The sequence below is a fragment of the Chiloscyllium plagiosum genome, unplaced genomic scaffold (assembly GCF_037043375.1).
Source record: "Chiloscyllium plagiosum isolate Xiang-an unplaced genomic scaffold, Cpla_swu_hap1 HiC_scaffold_3, whole genome shotgun sequence".
Classification (NCBI taxonomy): Eukaryota; Metazoa; Chordata; class Chondrichthyes; order Orectolobiformes; family Hemiscylliidae; genus Chiloscyllium; species Chiloscyllium plagiosum.
In genome coordinates, this window is record NW_028270141.1 from 142420218 (window position 1) to 142447004 (window position 26787).

The 26787-nt window shown below is 44.7% G+C and overlaps 1 protein-coding gene across 1 annotated transcript in view; it reads right to left on the reverse strand.

Annotated features, from left to right (window-relative positions):
* LOC148151751 (EH domain-containing protein 3-like) overlaps window positions 1-26787 on the reverse strand; it is a 207506-nt gene that overhangs the window by 44971 nt on the left and 135748 nt on the right. The gene's annotated exons all lie outside the window — the stretch shown is intronic.

Sequence of the window (26787 nt, forward strand, 5' to 3'; positions counted from 1 at the left end):
TCCGGGTCACTGATCATATCACAATTTTAACATTTCAGTGAAATGAATGTGTCAAAGTATTGAAGATTAAAAGTAATAATTCTATTTCAGAAAATGATCCCAAACTAATGGAGGGCATTTGGCCCACTGTGCGCATGAGCCATGGGCAAGGTGAGATTGGGGATATAAAATCATGGAGTTACATGTGTGGTTCAATGACTGACGTGTGTGGAATGGCTTTCAGTTTCACAACATTCCAGGTGCAGTCTCCCTGACGCCTCATACAGTTTCATCACCTCCTTTCATCCTGCCTTTCTCCTGGAATTAATGCCAAAATTCCTTTTCCTGTATTGCACACTAGTTCCTATAATCCATGCATTAGGACACCCAGATCCCTCTGCAATGAAGCTTTCTTCGCATTTAGTCGATGACTTGCCTTTCTATTCGTCCAATCACGGTGAGTAACCTCACACTAATCCAAGGTAAATTCCAATCTGTGAAATTTTAGCCATTCATTTGTAAATTTCTATTTTTTTTCATTACAGCCTACTTTCCCATTAATTGTCATGTCATCGACAAATCCCAGATCCTTTGGAATGGGAGAGCAGGCTCGATGGGCTGAATGGCCCACTCCTGTTCCTATTTCCCATGGTATTGTAGTTACAGGGAAAGTCACCATTGTCCCAGAGGCTGTTCTCTCCCATTAGACAGAGGTGGCTGCTGGTGCAGAGTTATACCTGAGGGACAGCAGGCCTCAGGCAAGGGGTGAGGGGGAATATGATGGGGTAGCATTGTTGGTGTGTGATCGAATAGCAAGGATAGTACAAAATGATCTGGAATCAGAAGATGTAGAATCCATAAAGGTGGAGGTAATAAATGAAACAGGGGAGAGGATACTGTGACAAGTTGTCTATCAGAAGTATCACAGAATCCCTTCAGTGTGGAAGCAGGCCTTTTAGCCCATTGAGGCCATAACAACCCCCTGAACAGTATCCCACCCAGACACACTCCCTACCTACCCCTGTAACCCTCCATTTAACATAGAACATAGAACATAGAACAATACAACACAGAACAGGCCCTTCGGCCCACCATGTTGTGCCGAACATTTGTCCGAGCTTAAGCACCCATCCATGTACCTATCCAATTGCCACTTAAAGTTCGCCAATGATTCTGACTCTACCACTCCCACAGGCAGCGCATTCCATGCCCCCACCACTCTCTGGGTAAAGAACCTACCCCTGACATCTCCCCTATACCTTCCACCCTTCACCTTAAATTTATGTCCCCTTGTAACACTCTGTTGTACCCGGGGAAAAAGTTTCTATCTATTCCTCTGATCATCTTATAAACCTCTATCAAGTCACCCCTCATCCTTCTCCGTTCCAATGAGAAAAGGCCTAGCACTCTCAACCTATTCCCCATTCCAGGCAACATCCTGGTAAATCTTCTCTGCACCCTCTCCAAAGCTTCCACATCTTTCCTAAAGTGAGGTGATCAGAATTGCACACAGTACTCCAAATGTGGCCTTACCAAGGTCCTGTACAGCTGTAACATCACTTCACGACTCTTGAATTCAATCCCTCTGCTAATGAATGCTAATACACCATAGGCCTTCTTACAAGTTCTATCCACCTGAGTGGCAACTTTCAAAGATCTATGAACATAGACCCCAAGATCCCTCTGCTCCTCCACCTTACTAAGAACCCTACCGCTAATCCTGTATTCCGCATTCTTATTTGTCCTTCCAAAATGGACAACCTCACACTTGGCAGGGTTGAACTCAATCTGCCACTCCTCAGCCCAGCTCTGCATCATATCTAAGTTACTTTGCAGCCGACAAGAGCCCTCCTCACTATCCACAACTCCACCAATCTTCATATCATCTGCAAATTTACTGACCCACCCTTCGACTCCCTCTTCCAAGTCATTAATAAAAATTGCAAACAGCAGAGGACCCAGAACTGATCCCTGCAGAACTCCACTTGTAACTGGGCTCCAGGCTGAATATTTACCATCTACCACCACTCTCTGACTTTGACCGGTTAGCCAGTTTTCTATCCAACTGGCCAAATTTCCCTCTATCCCATGCCTCCTGACTTTCCGCATAAGCCTACCATGGGGAACCTTATCAAATGCCTTACTAAAATCCATGTATACTACATCCATGTATACTAAAATCCATGTATACTACATCCATGCTCTACCCTCATCCACATTTTTGGTCACCTCCTCAAAGAATTCAATAAGACTTGTAAGGCAAGACCAACCCCTCACAAATCCGTGCTGGCTGTCCCTAATCAAGCAGTGTCTTTCCAGATACTCATAAATCCTATCCCTCAATATCCTTTCCATTACTTTGCCTACCACCGAAGTAAGACTAACTGGCCTGTAATTCCCGGGGTTATCCCTATTCCCTTTTTTTGAACAGGGGCACAACATTCGCCACTCTCCCTGGTACCACCCCTGTTGACAGTGAAGACGAAAAGATCATTGCCAACGGCTCTGCAATTTCCTCTCTTGCTTCCCACATAATCCTAGGATATATCCCATCAGGCCCGGGGGATTTGTCTATCCTCAAGTTATTCAAAATACCCAACACATCTTCCTTCCTAACAAGATCTCCTCTAGCTTACCAGTCCGTTTCACACTCTCCTCTTCAACAATACGGTCCCTCTTGTTTGTAAATACGAAAGAAAAGTACTCATTCAAGACCTCTCCTATCTCTTCCGACTCAATACACAGTCTCCCACTACTGTCCTTGATCGGACCTACCCTCGTTCTCGTCATTCTCATGTTTCTCACATACGCATAAAATGCCTTGGGGTTATCCTTGATCCTATCCGCCAAAGGTTTTTCATGCCCTCTCTTAGCTCTCCTAATCCCTTTCTTCAGCTTCCTTCTGGCAATCCTGTATCCCTCCAATGCTCTGTCTGAACCTTGTTTCCTCAACCTTATGTAAGCCTCCTTCTTCCTCTTTACAAGACATTCAACCTCCCTCGTCAGCCAAGATTCCCTCACACAACCATCTCTTTCCTGCCTGACAGGTACATACATATCAAGGACACGTCGTATCTGTTCCTTGAAAAAGTTCCACATTTCCACAACATCCTTCCCTGACAGCCTATGCTCCCAACTTATGCTCCTCAGATCCTGTCTCACAGCATCGTATTTACCCTTCCCCCAATTGTAAAACCTACTCTGTTGCATGCACCTATCTCTCTCCATAACCAAGGTGAAAGTCACAGAATTGTGGTCACCATCACCAAAATGTTCACCCACTAACAAGCCCATCACTTGTCCCGGTTCGTTACCAAGTACCAAATCCAATATGGCCTCCCCTCTGGTCGGGCAATCTACATACTGAGTTAGAAAAGCTTCCTGTACACACTGCACAAACACTGCCCCATCCAATCTACTTGATCTAAAGAGCTTCCAATCAATGTTTGGGAAGTTGAAATCACCAATGACTACTACCCTGTGGCTTCTGCACCTTTCCAAAATCTGTTTCCCAATCTGTTTCTCCACATCTCTGCTGCTATTGGGGGGCCTATAGTAAACACCCAACAAGGTGACTGCACCTTTCCTATTTCTGACTTCAGCCCATACTACCTCCAAAGGCAGATCCCCCTTGAACTGCCTTTCTGCAGCCATTATACCATTTCTAATTAGCAACGCCACCCCCCTCCTTTTTTTATCACCCTCCCTAATCTTACTGAAACATCTGTAACCAGGAACCTCCAACAACCATTCCTGTCCCTCTTCTATCCACATGGCTCATCTACCTCACCTGCACATCCCTGGGCACTCTGGGCAATTTAAACTATTCACCTTTGCACTGTGGGAGGAAACTGGGTTAACGGGAGGAAATTCACACAGATACAGGGAGAATGCATAAACTCCACACAGACAGTTGCCCCCATGGGTGGAGCTAAAGGAGACAGGCAGGAGGCTGGAGGAACACAGCAAACCAGGCAGCATCAGGAAATGGTGATGTCGATGTTTAGGGTGTAGCCCTTCTTCAGGACAGGGGGTGGGTGTAAGGGGAGCTGCAGCTAAAGGGGGTGGCAGGGACAGGGTGGTGAAGTGGGGAGAGGTGAAGGCAGGCAGAGGGTATGACCTGGTTGGTCAATGGGAGGAATGAATCTGGTTGGTGGCTGGGGAGCAGTGGACGGGACGGGAAGGGGCTGGGAAGGGAGTTGGGGAATGGGAAGTGAGGTTATTTGAAATTGGAGAACTCAACATTGAGTCCTCTGGGCTGTAGGCTGGCCAGGCGGAAGATGAGGTGCTGTTCCTCCAATTTGCGGTGTGGTTCGTTGTAACAATGGAGGAGGCCAAGGATGGTCATGTCAGAAAGGGAGTGGTTAGGACGAAATGAAATAGGAGGTTACTGGGAAGTCCAGTCAGCCCCAGCAAGGCCAGCTGCGATGCTCGGTGAATGTACCCTCAGTTTACGTTCGGTCTTCCCGATGTAGAGAAGACCACACCGGGAGCACCTGATGTAGTAAACTAGGCTGGAGGAGAGGCAGGTGACCCTCTGTCTCACCTGGAGGGACTGTTTGGGGCCTTGGATGGACGTGAGGGGGATGGTGTGCCGACAGTTTTTGCATCTTTTCCGGTTGGATGGGAAGGTATCTGGGGGCGCGGGGGTTGTTGGTGGGGAAAGTGGTGTAAACGAAGAACTGTCGAAGGGAACAGTCCTTGCAGAAGGCAGAGAGGGATGGGGGAGGGGAAGGTGTTCTTGGTGGTGGGGTCTAGTTGAAGTTGGCAGAAATATTTAAGGATGATGTGTCGGATGCGGAGACTGGTGGTGTGGTAGGTGAGGACAAGGGGGCCTCTGTCTTTATTGTGTTGAGGGGATGGTTTAGAGCAGTGTAGTGGGGAATGGGGGTGGTGTGGTGGTGGGCTGTCTGGATGACAGAAGGAGGAAAGGCACTGGGTTTGGAATAGGTGGACATCTGGGATGCTCGCGAGCGGAATGTTTCCTCGTCCGAGCAGATGCAGTGGAGGTGGAGGAGTTGGGAGAATAGGATGGAGTTCTTGCAGGATACTGGGTGGGAGGAGGTGTTGTCCAGGTAGTTATGGGAGTCTGTGGGTTTGTAGTAAACGTCTGTCTGGAGACTGTCACCGGAGATGGAAATGGTTGGGTCAAGAAAGGAGAGGGAGGTGTCCGAGATGGACCAAGTGAATTTGAGAGCGGGGTGGGAGTTGTGGGTGAAGTTGATGAACTGCTCCAGTTCATCCTGGGAGCAGGACACTGCTCCTGTTCAGTCATCGATGTAACGGCGGAAGAGTTGGTGCACAGTGTCTGAGTACGTACTGAAGAGGGACTGTTTGACATTGCCAACAAAGAGGCAGGCATAGCTGGGGCCCATCTGGGTGCCCATGGCCAACCCCTGGGATTTAGAGGAAATGGGAGAGTTAACGGAAAGGTTGTTGAGGGTGAGGACTGGCTCAGTGAGGCAGAGGAGGGTGTTGGTGGAGGGAGACTGGATTGGTCTGTGGGAGAGGAAGAAGCAGAGGGCCTCAGGCCATTCTTGTGGGGAATGGATGTGTATAAGGACTGCACGCTGACAAGGTGCAAGGCAGAAAATACAGTTGTGAACCAGTATGAATATTGAAGGTTCAGACGTGAGGGGAATAAGTAAATAACTGAAGTGAAGAGGAATTATGAGAAAAGACCAGCAACAGGCAGCACGGTGGCAAAGTGGTTAGCACTGCTGCTTCACAGTGCCAGAGACCCGGGTTCAATTCCCGCCTCAGGCAATTGTCTGTGTGGAGTTTGCACATTCTCCCTGTTTCTGTGTGAGTTTCCTCCGGGTGCTCCGGTTTCCTCCCATAATCCAAAAATGTGCAGGTTAGGTGAATTGGCCATGCTAAATTGCCCATAGTATTAGGTGTAGGGGAATGGGTCTGGATGGGTTGCTCTTCGGAGGGTCGGTGTGGACTTGTTGGGCCGAAGGGCCTGTTTCCACACTGTAGGTAATCAAATCTAATCTAACATGAAGGGGAATCCCAAAGTCTTCTGTAGACATATAAATAACAAATGAGTGATTAATGGAGGAGCAGCACTGATTAGGGACCAACAAGGGGATTTACACAGAGGCAGGAGGTATGGCTGAGGTGTGAAATGAACACTTTGCATCTGTCTTTACAAACGAGGAGGATGCTGCCCAGGCCCTGGTGACAGAGGAGGGAACACGGTCACAAAAGGGTTCAATGTTAATAAGGCCATGGTCTTGAGATACAAGCTGTGGTTAATGTCTGGTTCTTGTGATTGGAATTTTTATCTGAAGCAGTACAATCACCAGAGGGTGCCATTGTACTGGAAAGACTGGGAGAGCAAATTAAACCATCGAGAAGTGCTGCACTAAAGTGAGATTGACAGGGACAGAGTTTGCTTTACACAAACAGTGAGAATCCTGTGGTTACATCAGGAGTTATTTTTAATTCACTCCCAGGATGTGGGTGTGGCTGGCTGGGAGAGTATTTATTGCCCACTCCTTGTTGCTGTTGAGAAGGTGAACTTCCTTCTTGAACTGTTCATAACCTAAAATGGCTGGTCAGAGAAGTTTCTGATGCATGCTGGGAAGGAGAATGGCCAAGTGAAGCAAACTCAAAACCACTGAAAGAAATCTGAACAGTTCACAACAACAGAACTCTGTAAAGAGATCAGCCATTCAAGGCAGTTGACAGGTTTGAAGACAATGGACGTGATAAACAGTTTATCCTGCTCCACACAGACCTCATATCTTATGAAAACACAGCATTAAGTTACTCAAAGACAGTCAAATCAGTGACAAAAATACTCGTGAGCCCCATGGATGACTTCACAGCTGGAGGGGACACTATTACAGTCACAGAGCTGTACAGTGTGGAAATAGACACTTCCGTCCAACTCTTCCATGCCAACCAGATAGCCTAAACTAATCTCGTCACATTGGCCAACATTTGGCCCATATCCCTTGTCACAAAGCTGGTTCCTTTTTTCTAAAGGCTGTACCTTTTCTCAAGGATACTATGTCCTTGGTTTTTTAAAGATGGGGCCGTAAATGCTCCCGGTGCTGATTAGACTGGTTTGGTACAGAGATTAAACGGTATTGAGAGGCTTTTTTGTTCATATGCAAACAGGTAAGACTTCAGGCCAAAGTGGTCATGTTTCAGAAGAGACCTGTATAATGGAAGGGGAGTGGTCAGCTCTCTAACTGAGCAGAGTCGAGAGTTTGGTGCTGGAAATGTTGAGCAAGTCCTCAGACAACATCTGAGCAGCAGGAAAATCGACATTTCAGGCAAAAGGCCTTCATCAGGAACGGGCTTCCTCTAGCTGAGTAGTTGAGTTCAGTCCAGAACTAGTTGGGAGTTCAGCAGGGGACTGTGTGAACAGGCTTTCTCTCTCTTTCTGCCCTTCTAACTTCAACATGTAAGCACCTGTTCCATTTTTTAACTGTGTTTTAAGGTGGTTTGCTTATTGGGACTGTTGTGTATATTCGGAGCCGCATAATTAAGTCTAGTTTGGATAGATTACGTTCTGTAGGAGTTCTTTATTCTGTTCTTTGTGTTTCATTGTGTAATCTTGTGAATAAATTTTTGTCTGTTTTAAAACCTGTTCGTCAACCTAGCTACCTCACTCTGGGTAACTTTCACTGTACACCTACCAAAACAAATTGTAAAGTTGTGGTCTGGGCTGCCTGTTTAAGAATGTTTTGAGTGGGCTGGTGTAGTCCATAACAGATATCGGGCTCTTTGTGGGTTTTTAAACAGCGAGTGGTTGGCGCTAGTGTCTTTATTCCTGGTGGTGGTTTGGTTGGGGAGACACAGCTTGGGATAGTAATGGCTCGTTCAGTCGCCAAAGGTTTTCTGAATGTGGATGTGGTGACTTTGGAAGTTTTTGCAAAAGGTGAATAAGACCAAGCTGCAGGAATTCGCAGACAAGCTGGAATTGGAACTGCCTGCTTTTGTGAGAAACGGTGAGAGAATTACAGCAGTAGCTCAGTATTTAAACTTGCTGGAGAAACCATCAGAATCTATCGAGATGGCAAGAATTCAATTGCAAATGAAGCAGCTTGAGAAAGAGGCAAGAGATAAGGAAAGGGCAGCAGAAATGGGACAGTTTGAGTTACGATTAAAAGCAGAAGAGAGGGAAGAAGAGAGAGCAGCAGAACAGAGAGAAAAAGAGAAAACGTTTGAACTTCAAAACCTGACACTTAAAAAGGCTGGAGATAAAGGCTGAGGCTACGCTCAGTGAGGAAGAGAGTGAGGAGGAGCAAGCCCCTGGTGGTCAGAAGCCTAGTGAGAAAACGTTTAAGTATGTTCAAGCATTGCTTAAATTTGATGAGAAGAATGTGGAAGCCTTTTTCATCTCAATTGAAAAAGTGGCTAAACAAATGCAGTGGCCAGTGGCAATGTGGGTTTTGTTGATCCAAATGAAACATGTAAGTAGAGCATGTGAGGTATTCACATCACGATCAGAGGAGGGATCTGGGGAGTATGAGGAGGTGAAAAAAGCCATTTTAAGGGTATCTGAGCTTGTACCAGAAGCCGATAGACAACGTTTCAGGAATGTAAGGAGGGACCCTGGTCAAACCTATATTGAGTTTGAAAGGATCAAACAGAGTAATTTTAATAAATGGATAAGAGCTTTAAAAATCAAGCAAATCTATGGATGCCCTTCGAGAGGTAATTACTTTGAATTAGTGCGAACTCATGTGGAAGAGCAGAGAGTTAAAATGGTAAGGTTAGCAGCTGAAGTGGCTGATGATTATGAGCTGCTTCATAAAACTCAGTTTGGTTTCCAGAATCAATTTCAGTCCATGACGGATAGAAACCGGGACAAAAAGAAATCCACACGTGGAAAGGGAAAGGTAGATCTCCGTGAAGATCATAAGGATAACCTACCACAGGGTAAAAAAGAAACCCTTGAGGGGGACAAAGAAGTATAAAAGCTCTGGTGTTTTCATTGTAATAAAGTGGGCCACACAAAATCACAGAGTTGGTGTGCGAGGAGAAAGCCAGATGCAGGAAAACCAGACAAGCCTGGGAGTTTTGTTGGACGAGTAACAAAAAGCACAAGGGATGTTAGACAACTGCCTCAGAGTGGACAAGATGATCAGAGGTTGATTAAGGAGGAAGTGCCAGATCTGCTTAAAAAATATACATGCAAGGGTAAAGTTTATTCACATTGGACAGGAGTACTCGGTCAGGAGGTTACAATATTAAGGGACACAGGATGCTTTCAGTCTGTAATGATTAGATTAGATTAGATTACATGATTAGATTACATTACAGTGTGGAAACAGGCCCTTCGGCCCAACAAGTCCACACCGACCCGCCGAAGCGCAACTCACCCATACATTTACCCCTTACCTAACACTACGGGCAATTTAGCATGGCCAATTCACCTGACCTGCACATCTTTGGACTGTCGGAGGAAACCGGAGCACCCGGAGGAAACCCACGCAGACATGGGGAGAATGTGCAAACTCCACACAGTCAGTCGCCTGAGGCGGGAATTGAACCCGGGTCTCAGGCGCTGTGAGGCAGCAGTGCTAACCACTGTGCCACCATGCCGCCCATATGCTGAAGGATGAGGAGATATGTACTCCTGAGAGACTATTGCCAGAAAAGGTACTGGTTGCAGGAATTCATGCTGAGAGAAAAAGTGCTCAGTTATGTAAAGTGAGGCGAGAGAGTCCAGAGAAGGGTGGAGAATTTGTGGTAGGAGTACTGGACAAACTCTCAGCTCCAGGAATACAATTTGTTCTTGCAACTGACATAACTGATTCACCGGTAGGTGTGCTGCATACACTCATTGAAAAACCAGTGGAGACTCAAGCAACTGAAGCCCTGCAGGAGTCTTATTTGGAAATTTTCCCAGATTGTATCTTAACGAGGTCACGGAGGCAAATGTTTGGAAACAGGAGAGATCAAAAGGCACAGCTAAGGAAGCTGGCATAGCTTTATCTGAGACCTTTTTTGATTAGATAAGTGGGACAGAGCAGGACAAATAGGTAAACATGCAAGTATCTTTAGCCCTGCTAGGCTGATCAAGTTACAGCAGAAAGATGAGAACTTAAAACAGTTATGTCAAAAGACATTTACATAGGAGAATGAATGCATCACTGTGTGTTATTACTTAACAAATGATGTCTTAATGAAGGAAATGCAGACCATCACACATTCAAGCAGATGAGAAGTGGGCAGACATTCATCAAATTGTTTTGCCAGCAGGGTATAGGAAGGAAATGCTGCAAGTGGCGCATGAGTTACTACTTGGAGGCCATTTCGGGGTGAAGAAACCACAGGCTAAGATAATTTTATTGGCCTCGACTACAAAAGGATGTAGTTGAATTTTGCAAGACGCCTCGTCCAGAACACCCGCTAAACCCTTCCTATTTATATACCCATCCAGATGCTTTTTAATTGCTGTAATTGTACCAGCCTGCACCACATCCTTTGGCAGCTCATTCCACACATGCACCACTCTGTGTGAAAAAGTTGCCCCTTGGGGCCCTTTTAAATCTTCCTCCTCTCACCTTAAACCTATGCCCTCTGTTTTTGACTCCAGTAAAAGACCATGGCTATTCACCCAACCATGCCCCTCATGATTTTATAAACCTCTCTAAGGTCATCCCTCAGCCGCTGACACTCTAGGGAAAACAGCCCCAGCCTAGTCAGCCTCTCCTTATAGCTCAAACCCTCAAACCCTGGCAACATCCTTGTAAATCTTTTCTGAACCCGTTTAAGTTTCACACCATCCTTCCTATCGCAGGGAGACCAGAATTGCATGCAACATTCCAATAGTGGCCAAACCAATGTCCTGTGCAGCCACAACATGACTTCCCAACTCCTGTTCTCAATGCACTGACCAAGAAAAGCAAGCATAGCAAACACCTTCTTCACTATCCTATCTACCTGCGACTTCACTTTCAAGGAATTATGAACCTACACTCCAAGGTCTCTTTGTTCTGCAACACTCCCCAGTACCTTACCATAACTGTGTTTGTAGAATCCCTTTGGATTCTCCTTTACCCTAGTTGCTGTCTCAAACCCTCTTTTTGCCCTCCTGATTGACCCCTTGTGTATATTTCTACTGCCTTTATACTCCCTTAGGGATTCACTCAATCCCTGCTGCCATTACCTGACATATGCTTCCTTCTTTTCTTGACCTGAGCCTCAATTTCTCTAGTTATCCAGCATTCCCTGCACATACCAGCCTTGCCCTTCACCCGAACAGGAACATACTGTCTCTGGACCCTTGTTTTCTCATTTTTGAAGGATTTCTATTTTCCAGCCACTTTACCTGCAAACATCCGCTTCCAATCAACTTTTAAAAGTACTTGCTCAATGTCATCAAAATTGGCCTTCCTCCAATTCTTTTACATCCACTTTATTCTTTTCCATCAGTGGTTTAAAACTGACAGGATTATGGTCACTGGCCCAAAAACAGAAACCAATCTTCCGTCCATTTACACGGCTTGTTGCCACGGAAAGGCTTCCAACATCATCAAACACCCACCACACCCCAGCAATGCTCTCCTCCAACCTCTTCCATCAGGCAGAAGATACAGAAGGTTAAACACAGGCACCACCAGACCAGGAACAGCATCTGCACTGCTGTTATTAGACTGATGAATGGACTCTCTAACTTCAAATCATGCTGAACTTGCTAATGTTAATCTTGCCTGGCGCACACTCTGTGTCACTTAACCTGTATGCTTCTATTCAAGTTTTTTTTTATCGCTCTGATCTGTATATCCTTGCTTACTATGATCTGTCTGTATTACTTGTACTCAAAGCGTTTCACTGTATTTAGGTACATGTGATAATAAATAGGTCAAATCAAATCAAAATGCCACCCCACTGGCCCCTCAGTGACCTGCCCTGCCTTATCCCAAGAGTAGGTCATGTTTTGCAAGTCACGCCGTCAATATATTAGTCCCCTTCTAATTCAGGTGCAATCTGTCCTTCGACACAGTAACCTCTATCCCAGAAAAAATTACAATGATCCAAAAATGTGAACCCTTCTCCCCTGCACCAGCTCCTCAGCCATGCTATTCCTTCTCTCACCAGGGTGTGGCACCAGGAGTATCCAGATATTACTACCCTCAAGGACCTATGTTTTAAATTCCTGCCTAACTTCCTGTATTCTCTTCTCAGAATCTCGTCTATTTGTCTTCCTATGTCGTTAGTCCCAATGTGTACAATGATCCCCTGCTGGTCTCTCTCTCTGTCTCTCCTTTGAGAATATTCTGCCCCTTCTCTGAGATATCCTTGATCCTGGCACCAGGAAGGCAACTGATGTCTCTATCTTGGCCACAGAAATGTCTGGCTATGCCTCTGACTGAAGTGTCCCCGATCACAATCGATCACTTGGAACCTGACGTACCCCTCATTACATGCGAGCCAGTCTCGGTACCAGAACCCTGGCTGTTCATGCTACATTCTACTGAGAGTCTGTCACCCCCGACCTTTTCAACAACAGCATACATGTTTGAGATAGGACTAGCGACAGGAGACTCCTGCACCACCTGCCTCCTTCTCCTACCTTTCTTGGAACTAACCCATCTATCTGACAGTATCTGCGGTTTTTTCTCCCTGCCTATAACTGCCATCCATCACACCCTTAACTCCTGTAAATTCCTCATTGCCTCTAACTGCTGCCACAACTGATCCATGCGATCTGATAGGATTCACAACCAAACCCACTTCCTGCAGACATAACCATCAATAACATGGAACTGGGGAAGATATTTCTGAAAAATCATCAAGCGAAAATATATGGGTAGAAATTGAAAATAAAAATGGAAAGATCACTTTGATGGGATTGTATTGTAGGCCCCCCAATATTAAGTGAGAAAATGAAAAACAAATATATGGGAGATCTCATGTATATATGCACAATAAGTTTGTAATAATGGGGAATTTTAATTTTCCAAACATTGATGGGGGCTACCACAGTGCTAAAGGTCTGGAGGTAGTTGGAGAGGTCACGAGGTCACCAGGGAGCAGCAGAGCCTGTTGGGATATGTGAGTGTACAGTTTAAATTAGTTTTTAGTTCCGGTTTTCTTCAGTTCCTGGAGGCAGTCAGAGAGGTCACGAGGTTACATATTTGGGCTGTTGCCTAACCCAAAACACCACCTGGGTAGTGTCTCCCACCCATCCTTCTCCTCTAACCAAAACAAAAGTTCTGTGCGTCACTGTGTCTGGTGATAAGTGTTCTCGGTCATGTTACATGTTTTTTCCAGCGGCTTATTTGGGAATTTAGAATAGTGGGAATGGAGGTTAGGGCAGTTGAAGGATCCTCCTGCAGAATGTGGGAGGTAAGGGTCACCTCTAGTGTCTCCGCTGTCTTCAATTGTGGGAAGTGCCCCCAACACCAGCTCCTCGCGAACCATGTTAGGGAACTGGAGCTGGAGAAACTTCAGATCATTCACAAAGAGGGTTATTGAGACTTGTTACAGAGAGATAGTTACTCCGCAGCTGTGAGAAGAAGGTAAAGGGGTTACTGTCATGAGCACGAAAGGGAGCCGGTAGTCAGTGCAGGGATCTCCTGTGGTGGTTCCCCTCAACAACAATATACCGTTTTGGATACTGTTGAAGAGCGACTCCTTACCATGGGTGAGCAATGGGGCACAGGTCTCTGGCACAAAGTCTGTGCCAGAGGGGAAGGAGGAACAAGAGCAGAGCTTTAGTCATTCGTGACTCCACAGCTAGGGGGACAGAGAGGAGGTTTGGTGGGAACAAGAGCAATTCATGATTGGTGTGTTGCTTCCCAGATGCCAGGGATTGTGATGTCTCAGTTTTCGGGATCCTTGAGGGGGAGGGGGCACAGCCCCAAGTTGTGGTTCACATAGGCACCAGCGACATAGGTAGGAGGAAAGGTGGGGATCTAAGGCAGAAATTCAGGGAGCGAGGGTGGAAGCTCAGAGCTAGAACAAACAGAGTTGTTAGCTCTGGTTTGTTGTCTGTGCCACGTGCTAGTGAAGGGAGAGAGTGGAGCTGAACACTTGGCTGCAGGAATGGTGCAGGAGGGAGGGTTTTGGATTCTTGGATAATTGGAGCTCTTTCTGGGGAAGGTGGGACCTGTACACACACGACGGTCTTCACCTGAACCAGAGGGGTACCAATATCCCGGGGGAGAAAATTTGCTAATTCTCTCTGGGGGGAGGGAGGGTTTAAACTAATACAGCAGAGAGATGGGAAACTGAATTGTAGTTACAAAATACAGGAGGTTAAGGGTAGTGAGGTCAGGGATGGGTTTACAATGTCGTGGGAGGGCACCAGCAAGCAGGGTGTTGGTTTGAAATGTATGAACTTCAATGCCAGGAGCATCCGGAATAAGGAGGGTGACCTTGCAGCATGGGTTGGTACCTGGGATTTCGATGTTGTGGCCATTTCAGAGACATGGCTAGAGGAGGAACAGGAATGGTTGGTGCAGATTCCGGGATTTAGATGTTTCAGCAAGATCAGAGAAGATGGTAAAAGAGGCGGGGGTGTGGCATTGCTAATCAAGGGTAGTATTACAGCAGCGGTGATAACATTTGAGGACTCATTCACTGAGGTAGTTTGGGCTGAGGTTAGAAACAGGAGAGGAGAGGTCACCCCTTTGGGAGTTTTCTATAGGTCTCTGAATTGTTACAGGGATGTAGAGAAAAGGATAACAAAGATGATTCTCAATAGGTGCGAGAGTAAATGGGTAGTCGTTTTGGGGGACTTTAACTTCCCCAATATTGACTGGGAATGCTATAATTCGAGTCATTTAGATGGGCCAGATTTTGTTCAATGTGTGCAGGAGGGTTTTCTGACACAGTGTGTAGACAGGCCAACAAGGGGCGATGCCATATTGGATTTGGTACTGGGGAATGAACATGGCCAGGTGTTGGATTTGGAGGCAGTTGAGCAGTTTGGTGATAGTGACCATAATTTGGTTATGTTTACAATAACAATGGGCAGAGATGGGTACATACCGCAGTGAAAGAGGTATAACTGGGAGAAAGGCAATTATGATGTGATTAGGCAAGATTTAGGATGCATAGTTTGGAGAAGGAAACTGCAGGGGATAGACAGTCTTGAAATGTGGAGCTTATTCAAGGAACAGCAACTGCGGATCCTTGCTAAGTATATCGCTGTCAGGCAGGGAGGTAGTTGTTGAGAGAGGGAGCCATGGTTTATCAAAGAAGTTGAATCTCTTGTCAAGAGGAAGAAGGCAGCTTATGTGAGGATGAGGTGAGAGGGCTCAGTTAGGGGGCTTGAGAGTTACAAGTTAGCCAGAACAGATCTAAAGAGAGGGCTAAAAAGAGCCAGGAGGGAACATGAAAAGTCATTGGCTGATAGGATCAAGGAAAACCCTAAGGTCTTCTACAGGTATATCAAGAATAAAAGAATGACTAAAGTAAGACTATGGCCAATCAAAGATAGTAGTGGAAAGTTGTGTGCGGAATCTGATGACATAGTGGAAACACTTAATGAATACATCTTAACAGTATCCACATTGGAAAAGGGCAATGTTAATGAGAACATGGGGATTAGATGGGATTGCGGTTGACAAAGAGGAAGTTTTAACAATTTTGGAAAATCTGAAAATAGTTAAGACCCCTGGGCCGGATGGGATTTATCCTCACATTCTCTGGGAAGCCAGGGAGGAGATTGCTGAGCCTTTGGCTTTGATCTTTATGTCATCGTTGTCATCAGGAGTAGTGCCAGAGATTGGAGGATAGCAAATACTGTTCCCTTGTTTTAGAAGGGGAGTCGGGACAACCCTGGTAATTATAGGCCATGAGCATTACTTCGGTGGTGGGTAAGATGTTGGAAAAGATTAAAAGAGATAGGATTTATAATCATCTGGAAAGGATTCATTTGATTAGGTTTTGTCAAGGGTAGGTCATGCCTCACTAACCTTATTGAATTCTTCAAGAAAGTGGCATAGGTGGATGAAGGTAAGGTGGTTGATGTGGTGTATATGGACTTCAGTAAGGCTTTGATAAGGTTCTATGCCGTGGGCTATTGCACAAAATACGAAGTGTTAGGATTGAAGGTGATTTAGCGGTTTGGATCAGAAATTGGCTCGTTGAAAGAAGACAGAGGGTGGTGGTTGTTGGGAAATGTTCATTCTGGAGATCAGCTACCAGTGGTGTGCCACAAGGATCTGTTTTGGGGCAACTGCTGTTTGTCATTTTTATAAATGATCTGGAGGAGGGTGTAGAAGGATGGGTTAGTAAATTTGCAGACAACATGAGGGTAGACAGAGATGTGGATCGTACCGAAGGATGTTATGGGTTACTGAGGGACACAGATAACATGCAGAATTGGGCTGAGAAGTGGCAAATGGAGTTAAATGCAGAAAAGTGTGAAGTACTTCACATTGGAAGAAGTAACAGGAATACAGCGCTGGGATTATGGTAACATTCTTGGCAGTGTAGATAAACAGAGAGATCTCGGTGTCCAGGTGCATAAATCCCTTAAAGTTGTCATCTAGGTTGATAGGGTTGTTAAGAAGGCATATGGTGTATTGGTATTTATTGGTAGGGGGATTGAGTTTCAGAGCCATGGGGTCATGTTTCAGCTGTACAAGACACTAGTAAGGCTGCACCTGGAGTATTGCGTGCAGTTCTGGTCACCACATTATAGGAAGGATGTGGAAGCTTTGGAAAGGGTTCAGAGGAGATTTACTAGGATGTTGTCTGGTATGGAGGGAAGGTTTAATGAGGAAGGTTCGAGGGAACTGAGGCTGCTTTTGTTGGAGAGAAGAAGGTTGAGAGGTGACTTAATCGAGACATAGAAAATAATCAGAGGGTTAGATAGGGTGGACAGGGAGAGCGTGTTTCTTTGGATGATGAAGACTAACACGAGGGAACATAGCTTTAAATTGAGGAGTGTTAGATTTAAGACAGATATTGGGGTAGTCTCTTCACTCAGAGAGTAGTAAGCACATGGAATAGCCTGCCTGCAACTGTAGTAGACTCACCGACATTAAGGGCATTTAGATGGGCATTGGACATACATATGGATAATAATGGAATGGTGTAGTTTAGACAGACATCAGATTAATTTCACAGGTTGGTGCAACATTGAGGGCCGAAGGGCCTGTACTGCACTGTAACGTTCTATGTTCTATGTTCGAGGAGATAGTTCGGGAGGTCTTAGAGAACATAAAGGTGGATAAATCTCTGGGGACTGATCTAATGAATCTCAGACTGTTGTGAGAAGTAAGAGAGGAAATTACAAGACCCCTTGCAGAAATATTTGCAACATCTGTAACTATGGGCGAGGTGCCTGATGACTGGAGAGTGGCTGATGTTGTACCTTGGATTAACAAAGGGTGTAAAGAGAAACTGGGGAATGATAGACCTGTGAGTCTGACTGTGGTTGTGGGTAAATTGTTGGAAGTGATTATCAAAGATAGGATTTATGGACATTTAGAGAGGGACAAATTGATTAAAGATAGTTGGCATGGTGTGTGAGGAAAATCGTGTCTCAAAAACTTGGTCGAGTATTTTCATGATTGATGATGGCAGAGCGTTAAACGTTGTTTATTTGGGTTTTATAGTAAAGCCTATGACAAGCTTCTCCATGGTAGATTAATGAGTAAAGTTAGGTCACATGGGATTGCCAATTGGCTTGCCAATTGGATACAGAATTGGCTTAATGGCAGGACACAGAGAGTAATGGTGGAGAGTAATGCTTTTCAGACTGGAGGTCTGTGACCAGCGGTGTTGCCACAGGATTGGTTGTGGGTCCTCTTTTGTTTGTCATTATTAGAAATGATTTGGATGAGAATACAGAAGGCATGATTAGTAGTTTTGTGGATCACACCAAAATTGGTGACATAGCAGACAGTGAAGAAGGTTTTCTAAGATCACAAAGAGATCTTGATCAGATGGGCCAATGTGCTGAAAAATGGCAGATGGAGTTCAATTTGGATCAATGTGAGGCATTGTATTTTGGTGCAAAAAAAAAGGGTAGGGCTTATTCAATTCAATTGGTAGGGCTTTGGGTAGTGCTGAAAATGTGTTGCTGGAAAAGCGCAGCAGGTCAGGCAGAATCCAAGGAGCAGGAGAATTGACGTTTTGGGCATGAGCCCTTCTTCAGGAATGATTCAGGAATGCTGACTGACCTGCTGCGCTTTTCCAGCAACACATTTTCAGCTCTGATCTCCAGCATCTACAGTCCTCACTTTTTCACTTGGGTAGTGTTGTAGAGCAGAGGGACTACAGCTCCAGGTACATAATTCTTTGAAGTTTGCGTCACATATAGAGAGGGTGGTTAAAAAGGCATTTGGCACGCTTGTCTTCATTGCTCAGTCCTTTGAGTATAGGAGTTGGGAACCTCATGTTGAGATTATGCAGGACATTGGTGAGACCTCTTCTGGGAAACTGTGAGCAGTTCTGGTTGCCCTGTTATAGGAAGGGTATTATCAAGCTGGAGGAGAAAGTGAGGACTGCAGATGCTGGAGATCAAAGTTGAAACTTTATTGCTGGAACAGCACAGCAGGTCAGGCAGCATCCAGGGAACAGGAGATTCGACGTTTCGGGCACAGGCCCTTCTTCAGGAACTATTATCAAGCTGGAGAGGGCTCAGAAGAGATTGACCAGGATGTTGCTGGGTCTGGACGGTTTGAGTTATAAAGAAAGGTGAGATAAACTGGGATGTTTTTCACTGAAACGTAGAAGGTTGAGCAGTGATCTGATAGATGTTTAGAAAATAATGAGAGGAATAAATAGTTGTCTTTTCCCTATGATGGAGGATTTCAAGACAAGGCGGTACATTTTTAAAGTTAGAGAAGAGTTTTAAAAACATTTTCACATAGACGGTGGTTTGTGTGTGTGAACTGAACTTCCAGAGGAAGTGGTGGATGTGGGAACAATTACAGTGTTTAAAAGACATTTGGATAAGTACACGAACAGGAAAGATTGGGAGGGATATGGGTCAGGAGCAGGCAGATGGGATGGGTTAGTTTGGGATTATAGTTGGAACAAAGGGTCTGTTTCTATACTGTATGACTCTGTGATTCTCTGTGTTGAAGGGGCAGTGTCAGCTCCAGAGGCTTTAGGGATGGGGTGTGGTGCTACCAGGTCTGGAAGGAGGGGTCAGTACCACCTGGGTCACTTTGGGTGGGGTTTAAGGACAGTGAGAGAGGGGCTGGGTGGGTGTTGGGTGGCAATGGGTGATGCAGGTGGTTGTAGTTCCAATCCTGTTGGCAGGAGCAGGGGCCACAATTGGGTCAAATGGGGTATTAAGTCTAATGAAAGGGCGGGGTTGTTATTTTGCTGGTGATGGGGTGGGGGGAGGTGACCGTTCCAATGGGGTTGTGTTTGGGGAGAAGGGGAGTAGTGGGTCAGTGATGAGGGATCTGTAGGCTCCTGGGGTTGGTGAGAAAGTGAGGGAGTTTTGGGTCAATCCAGGTCATGGTTGTCAGGTTGAGGGGGTCTATCCAGTCTGACATGGTCATTAGAGGGACGGTGTCAGGTCAGGGGGAAACGGGGGAAGTGTGTCGGTGACAATGACTGACTCCTGATCAGAATTCCAAGGCCAATGAAGTGAGAAACTTGGATAAAGCCATTGATTAGAATCATTGAACTAATGAACCAGTGGGAACAATGAGTGTAAATGGAAATGAAATGCTTCCTGCTGACGTTAATGCAGCTGAATAATTTTCAACTGAGAATAAATGCTGTTCAGTATTCTTGGTTGGAGTTAAAATTATTGGCTGCTAGTAGAGAGCAGTGTTAATAAACAGGATCCCAGAATTCCTAAAATGGGACTTTGATGGAATTGGTCAAATTTCCAATATGGGCACGTATACATAACCAAACTCATGAACAGTCATTGTATTACTGGAAGGTGGGTATAAGGGTATATCTTTCTTTTAAAGAGATCAGAAATATGCGCAGTACTCTAGATTAATACAGTGTGTACCTCAGCAGCCTCCTGCTGCTAAAACGCAGATAGATTGTTAACTTGTCCAAACAGCAAGGGATGCTGGGTACATTGGCCAAGTAATGATCTAAAATCACAAAGTCACACACCAAACACAGTGCAAACACAGGAGTCAGGTGCTAATGACATTTGCTAATGTAAAAGGCAACATTTATGCAGAACAGACATACTCCCAACAACTTATTTACTGAACAAAGGAGGGCCCTAACAGCAAGGTACAGTGCTGGGCCCTTCTACACAAAAATAAACTAACATCAGCAATCCATCCAAATGATTGACTCTGTTTCAAACTACTAAGTATATCTCCCTGATTGGCCAGAACAATAGAAAGTTCCAGAAAACCATCTCAAAGATATAAAAACAGGCTTCACCTACAGACGTTACTCTTGGAATCTTCTGGAGGCATTCTGAGGAGACTAACATGGCAAGAGGCAAAGACCAACTGACCATCCAGAGAGAGAGAGAGAGAGAGGAAGAAAGCAGTTTCACAGACCCAGAGAGGGAGAGCAATTGTGTAAATTTCCAAGAAACTCGGGAATTATTGGAACCTTAGGAGCCAAATAGGATTTGACGTTGTGTGTTTAGTATTAAAGGTTGTTGTAACTTTGTTTCTAATAAAGTTGGCAATATTTTTCATTGGTACTGGCTTATTTTCATGTTGATCCTCGAGGGTAGTACTATCGGGAATACTCTCGGTACTATGAGCTAATGAGGGTAGGAATAGGAGGATAGAGCAGGTGAATGCGTGGCTCAGGTGCTGGTGTATGAGAAAAGAATTCACAGTTTTGGATCATTGGAATCTCTTCTGGGATAGAAGTGACTTGTACAAGAAGGATGGATTGTGCCTGAATTGGAAGGGGACTAATATACTGGCAGGGAGATTTGCTAGAGCTGATCAGGAGGATTTAAATCAGTAAAGGGAAGAAGTGGGGTGGGACTCAAGGAGATAGTGAGGGAAGAGATCAATCTGAAACTGGTACAGTGGAGAAAAGAAGCAAGTCAAACAGTCAGGGCAGGCAGGAACAAAACACAGAACAAGGTAAGACTGATAAATTAAACTGCATTTATTTCAATGCAAGAAGCCTAACAAGGAAGGCAGAAGAACTCAGGGCATGGTTAGGAACATGGGACTAGGATATCAGAGCAATTACAGAAACATGGCTCAGGGATGGACAGGACTGGCAGCTTAATGTTCCAGAATACAAATACTATAGGGAGGATAGAAAGGGAGGCAAGAGAGGAGGGGGAGGTGGAGGTTTTGATAAAGGATAGCATGACAGCTGTGCTTAAGGAAGATATTCCTGGAAATACATCCAGGGAAGTTATTTGAGTGGAACTGAGAAATAAGAAAGGCATGGCTACCTTATTGGGATTGTATTATAGACCCCCTAATAGTCAGTGGGAAATTGAAAAACAAATTTGTAAGGAGATTTCAATTATCTGTAAGAATAATAGGGTGGTTATGGAAGTGGATTTTAACTTTCCAAACAAAGTCTGGGACTGCCATAGTGTTAAGGGTTTAGATGGAGAGGACTTTGTTAAGAGTGTCCAAGTAAATGTTCTGAGTCAGTGTGTGGATGTACCAACTAGAGAAGGTGCAGAGCTTGACCTACTCTTGGGGAATAAGGCATGAAGAGGGCTGAGGTGTCAGTGGGGGGAAACTTTGGGTTCAGCGACCATAATTCTATGAGCTTTAAAATAGTGATGGAAAAGGATAGACCAGGTCTAACAGTCGAAGTTCTAAGTTGGAGGAAGGCTAATTTTGACCTCAATAGGAAATAACTTTCAAAAGCTAATTGGGGGCAGATGTTCACGGGTAAAGGGACCACTAGAAAATAGGAAGGCTTCAGAAATGAGATAACGAGAGTCCGGAGACAGTGTATTCCTTTAAGGGTGAGAGGAAAGGCTGGTAGGTGTAGGGAATGTTGGATGACTGGAGAAATTGAGGTTTTGGTTAAGAAAAAGAAGGAAATCAGGAGGGCAAAAAGGGACAAGAAATAGCTTTGGCAAATAGGGTTAAAGAGAATCCAAAGGGTCTTTACAAATACATTAAGGACAAAAGGGTAACTAGAGAGTGAATGCAGCCCCTCAAAGATCAGCAAGGTGGCCATTGTGTGAAGCTGCATGAGATGGGGGAGATACTAAACGAGTATTGTGCAGCAGTGGTTACTGTGGAGAAGGACATGGAAGATGTAGAATGTGGGGACAGAGATGGTCACATCTTGAAAAATGTCCATATTACAGAGGAGGAAATGCTGGATGTCTTGAAATGCATAAAGGTAGATAAATCCCCAGGACCTGATAAGGTGTACCCTAGAACTCTGTGGGAAGATGGGAAGTGATTGCTGGGCGCCTAGCTGACATATCTGTAACATCGATAGTCACAGGTGAGGTGCCAGAAGACTGGAGGCTGGCTAATGTGGTGCCATTATTTAAGATAGGTAGTAAAGACAAGCAAAGAAACTATAGATCCGTGAGCCTGACGGCATTGGTGGGCAAGTTGTTCGAGTGAATCCAGAGGGACAGGATTTACATATATTTGGAAAGGCAAGGACTGATTAGGGATAGTCAACATGGCTTTGTGCATTGGAAATCATGTCTCACGAGCTTGATTTAGTTTCTTGAAAAAGTAACAAAGAGGATTGATGAGGGCAGAGCGGTAGACCTGGTCTATGTGGACTTCAGGAAGGCATTCAACAAGGTTTCTTATGGGAGACTGGTTAGCAAGGTTAGATCCCATGGAATAGAGAGAGAACTAGTCATTTGTTTTCCTTCCAAACTGGCTCAAAGGTAGAAGACAGAGGGTGGTGGTGGAAGGTTGTTTTTCAGACAGGAGGCCTGTGACTAGAGGAGTACCACAAAGATTCGTGCTGAGTTCATCACGTTTCATCATTTGGATATGAACATAGGAGGTATAGTTAGTAAGTTTGCAATTAACACCAAAATTGGAGGTGTAGTGCACAGCGAAGAAGGTTACCTCAGATTACAACAGGATCTTGATCAGATGGGCCAATGGGCTGAGGAGTGGCAGATGGAGTTTAATTCAGATAAATGTGAGGCTCTGCATTTTGGGAAAGCAAATCTTAGCAGGTCTTACACACTGAGTGGTACTAGGGAGTGTTACTGAACAAAGAGACCTTGAAGTGCAGGTTCATAGCTCCTTGAAAATAGAGTCACAGGTACATAGGATAGTGAAGAAGGCGCTTGGTATGCTTTCCTTTGTTGATCAGAGCTGGGATGTCATACTGCGGCTGTACAGGATGTTAGTTAGGCCACTTTTGGAACATGTGCAATTCTGGTCTCCTTCCTCGCAGAAGGATGTTGTGAACTTGAAAGGGTTCAGAACAGATTTACAAGAATGTTGTCAGAGTTGGAGGATTTGTGGTACAGGGCGAGTCTGAATAGGCTGGGGTTGTTTTCCCTGGAACTTCGAAGGCTGAGGGGTGACCTTATAGAGCTTTATCAAATCATGAGGGGCTTGGATAGGATAAATAGACAAAGTCTTTTCCCGAGGTGGGGAAGTCCAGAACTAGAGTGGATAGGTTTAGGATGAGAGGGGAAAGATATAATAAAGGCCCACGGGGCAATTTTTCCATGCCAAGGGTGTTCCGTGTGTGGAATGAGCTGCCAGAGAAAGTGGTGGAGGCTGGTACAATTGCAACATTTAAAAGGCATCTGGATGAGTCTATGTTCAAGAACACTGCTGAAATTTGCTGTCCATTTCAAACTGACTTTATGAATTTGATAATCCTTTCTTTAGTTTTACATTTTGCCTTCAATTGTCTCTGATCCCTTTCCTATTTTTAAGATCAACTTCACAGCAGAAGCATTTATCTCTCACCTTTACATTTTCCATGTTTCTCTTAAACATTTCTCAAAGGCTGAGTGAAGTCTGAAATTTGCCAAATTATAGTTTATCTAGATGGTGTGACAACCCAGAGGGTGTCCAGCACAAAATGTGTTTTTAATTAGAATCAAAAAAGTTCACTCTATTCCCAAAGATTTGAAATTCATTATTAATCCAATATTGAATCTTTGATGTTGTGCATGAACAACACCCTAATTTTTAGTGAGTCCCCTTTAACTATGGGGTGAGTTCCCACCTCCATGCAGTGTAGTGAGGTACACAGCTGTGATTCAGTATACGGGGTGTCCCTGTCTACTGCCCATTTTCAGCTGTTTCTACCTTATCCTCATCGACACCTGCTGCAGCCACTGACTCACCGTTTCTTCTTGTATTAGTATTAACTCATCTACACAACTGTAAATATAAAGTGGTGATGATCACTCCCCCTTTCTGATCTTTATCATTCTTCAAACCATCCATGAATATTTTCCCCTGGGGACATGGTGCCCTGTGGGTTGAACCCATCTCTCAACATTCCCTTCATCAATTTCGACTGTTGTTCTGCTGTAAACCCGATGATGGAGCCCATCTGACATTCAATCAAAGTTTACAGCCCTTCCCTCATTCACCCCCCTGACTGCATTGTTACAGATTCTATGATGATACTTTTCTCCTTCAGATGTGATTTTAACCATTGGGAGAGGCATTGAGACTGTGACTCCTCTTGTGAGATCTGTCAGCACAAACCTGACGTGGTTTTGCATTTTGTTTAGAAGAAGCCCAGTTAAATGTAAGGCTTTAATGTTTTAAAATATTTTTCCTGGGTAGAAATGGCAGAAGAGAGTATTTAACCCCTCGAGACTGTCCCTCTATTCTCACCCACTGGTCTGTCCAAGTGTCACTCCAGCTCCCAATCCCATCTCTTCACCATTCCCTGCTCCATGTTTCCCTTCCCCTTCCCCATTGTAATCTCTCCCAGACCTTTTCCTGGACCACTTTCCCGATGCCAGGGATCATTCCCTCCAGTCTCAGGTGGTGTCCCCATGCCGTGTGGTATCACTCTCCCACCCACTACCCACCTCCTCGTTCTTGCTTGGTTCAGGTTTTACCACAAGATGTGTCACTGTTCCAGGGAGTAAAGAGCCTGCGAGAATGACAGGTACATTTTGTGTCTCATGTTGTAAAATTTGCAGTTAGTCAAATTCAGGGATTTGGATGGTCTGGTGTGGGTGAAGTCAGTTTAGGGTTCGGAATGATGTTTTTCTGCATCGATCATGATTCAACATTAAAATGTTCTATCACCATGGAGACATTAACGAGAAACGTGGCCAATTGGTGACTTGTATGTCTGTTGGTGCAAAGTAATAAAGTTAGCTCAGTATTTCGCTCATGAACAGCAATGGTGTAAATGTTGGTCAAATCTGGACCACCCAATATTCACTGAAGTAAAGTCAAACTCAAAAGGCAGACCTGAAGCTAAATTCCACACGTCCATCAGACATTTACAGGGTCTGCCTTTCAGAGCAATGGCTGGAGCTGATGTTCATCTTTAGAAGTAGTTCAGGTGTTCTTCATTTACATCAAAAAAATGAAGCTGGAAAACACATGAACAGAAACATGATTGGCTTAGGAATTTCACATTGCAGACACTCAGTGTTGTTTGCTCCTTCTTGGGGTGCGAGAGATTCTGACAAGATTGTTGTTTATTGACCATTCCTTCATGCCCAAAGATGGTGGTCAGTCCTCTGTTTGAATTGCTGTCGTCCAACTGGGACTGCCATAGTGTTAAGGGTTTAGATGGAGAGGAATTTGTAAAGTGTGTACAAGAAAATGTTCTGATTCAGTATGTGGATTTACCTACAAGAGAAACTGCAAACGTTGACCTAATCTTGGGAAATAAGGCAGGGCAGGCACCTGAGCTGTCGGTGGGGAAACATTTGTGGCCAGCGACCATAATTCTATTAGTTTTAATATAGTGATGGAAAAGGATAGACTAGATCTAAAAGTTGAAGTTCTAAATTAGAAGAAGGCTAATTTTGATGGTATGAGGCAAGTACTTTCAAAAGCTGATTGGGGGCAGATGATCGCAGGTAAAGAGACCGCTGGAAAATGGGAAGCCTTCAGAAATGAGATAACGCGGGTCCAGAGACAGTGTATTCCTGTTAGGGTGAAAGGAAGGCTGGTAGGCATCGGGAATGTTGGATAACTACAGAAATTGAGGGTTTGGTTAAGAAAAAGAAGGAAGCATATGTCAGGTATAGACAGGATAGATGGAGTGAATCCTTAGAAGAGAATAAAGGCAGTAGGAGTATACCTAAGAGGGAAGTTAGGGGTGCAAAAAGGGGACATGAGATAGCTTTGGCAAATAGGGTTCAGGAGAATCCAAAGGTTTTTTACAAATACATTAAGGATAAAAGGATAACTCGGGAGAGAATAGGGCCCCTCAAAGATCAACAAGGTGGCCTTAGTGTGGAGTCACAGGAGATGTGGAGAGATACTAAAGGAGTATTTTGCAGCAGTGTTTACTATGGAAAAGGACATGGAAGATATGGAATGTGGGGAAATAGATGGTGACATCTTGATAAATGTTAATACATTACAGGGCAGGAAGTGCTGGATGTCTTGAAACACAAAATAGTGGGTAAATCTCCAGGACCTGATCAGGTGTACTCTAGAACTCTGTGGGAAGCTACGGAAGTGATTGCTGGGACACTCGTTGAGATATTTGTACCAACAATAATCACAGGTGAGGTGCTGGAAGACTGAGGTTGGTTAATGTGGTACCACTATTTAAGAAAGGTGGTAAGGACAAGCCAGGAACTATAGACTGGTGAGCCTGACGTCGGTGTGGGAAAGTGGTTGGAGGGAATTCTGAGGGACAGGATGTACATGTACTTGGAAACATAAGGACTGATTAGGGATAGTCAACATGGCTTGGTGTGAGGGAAATCATGTCTCACAAACTTTGTTGAGTTTTTTGAAGAAGTAACAAACAAGATTGATGAGGGCAGAGCAGAAGATGTAA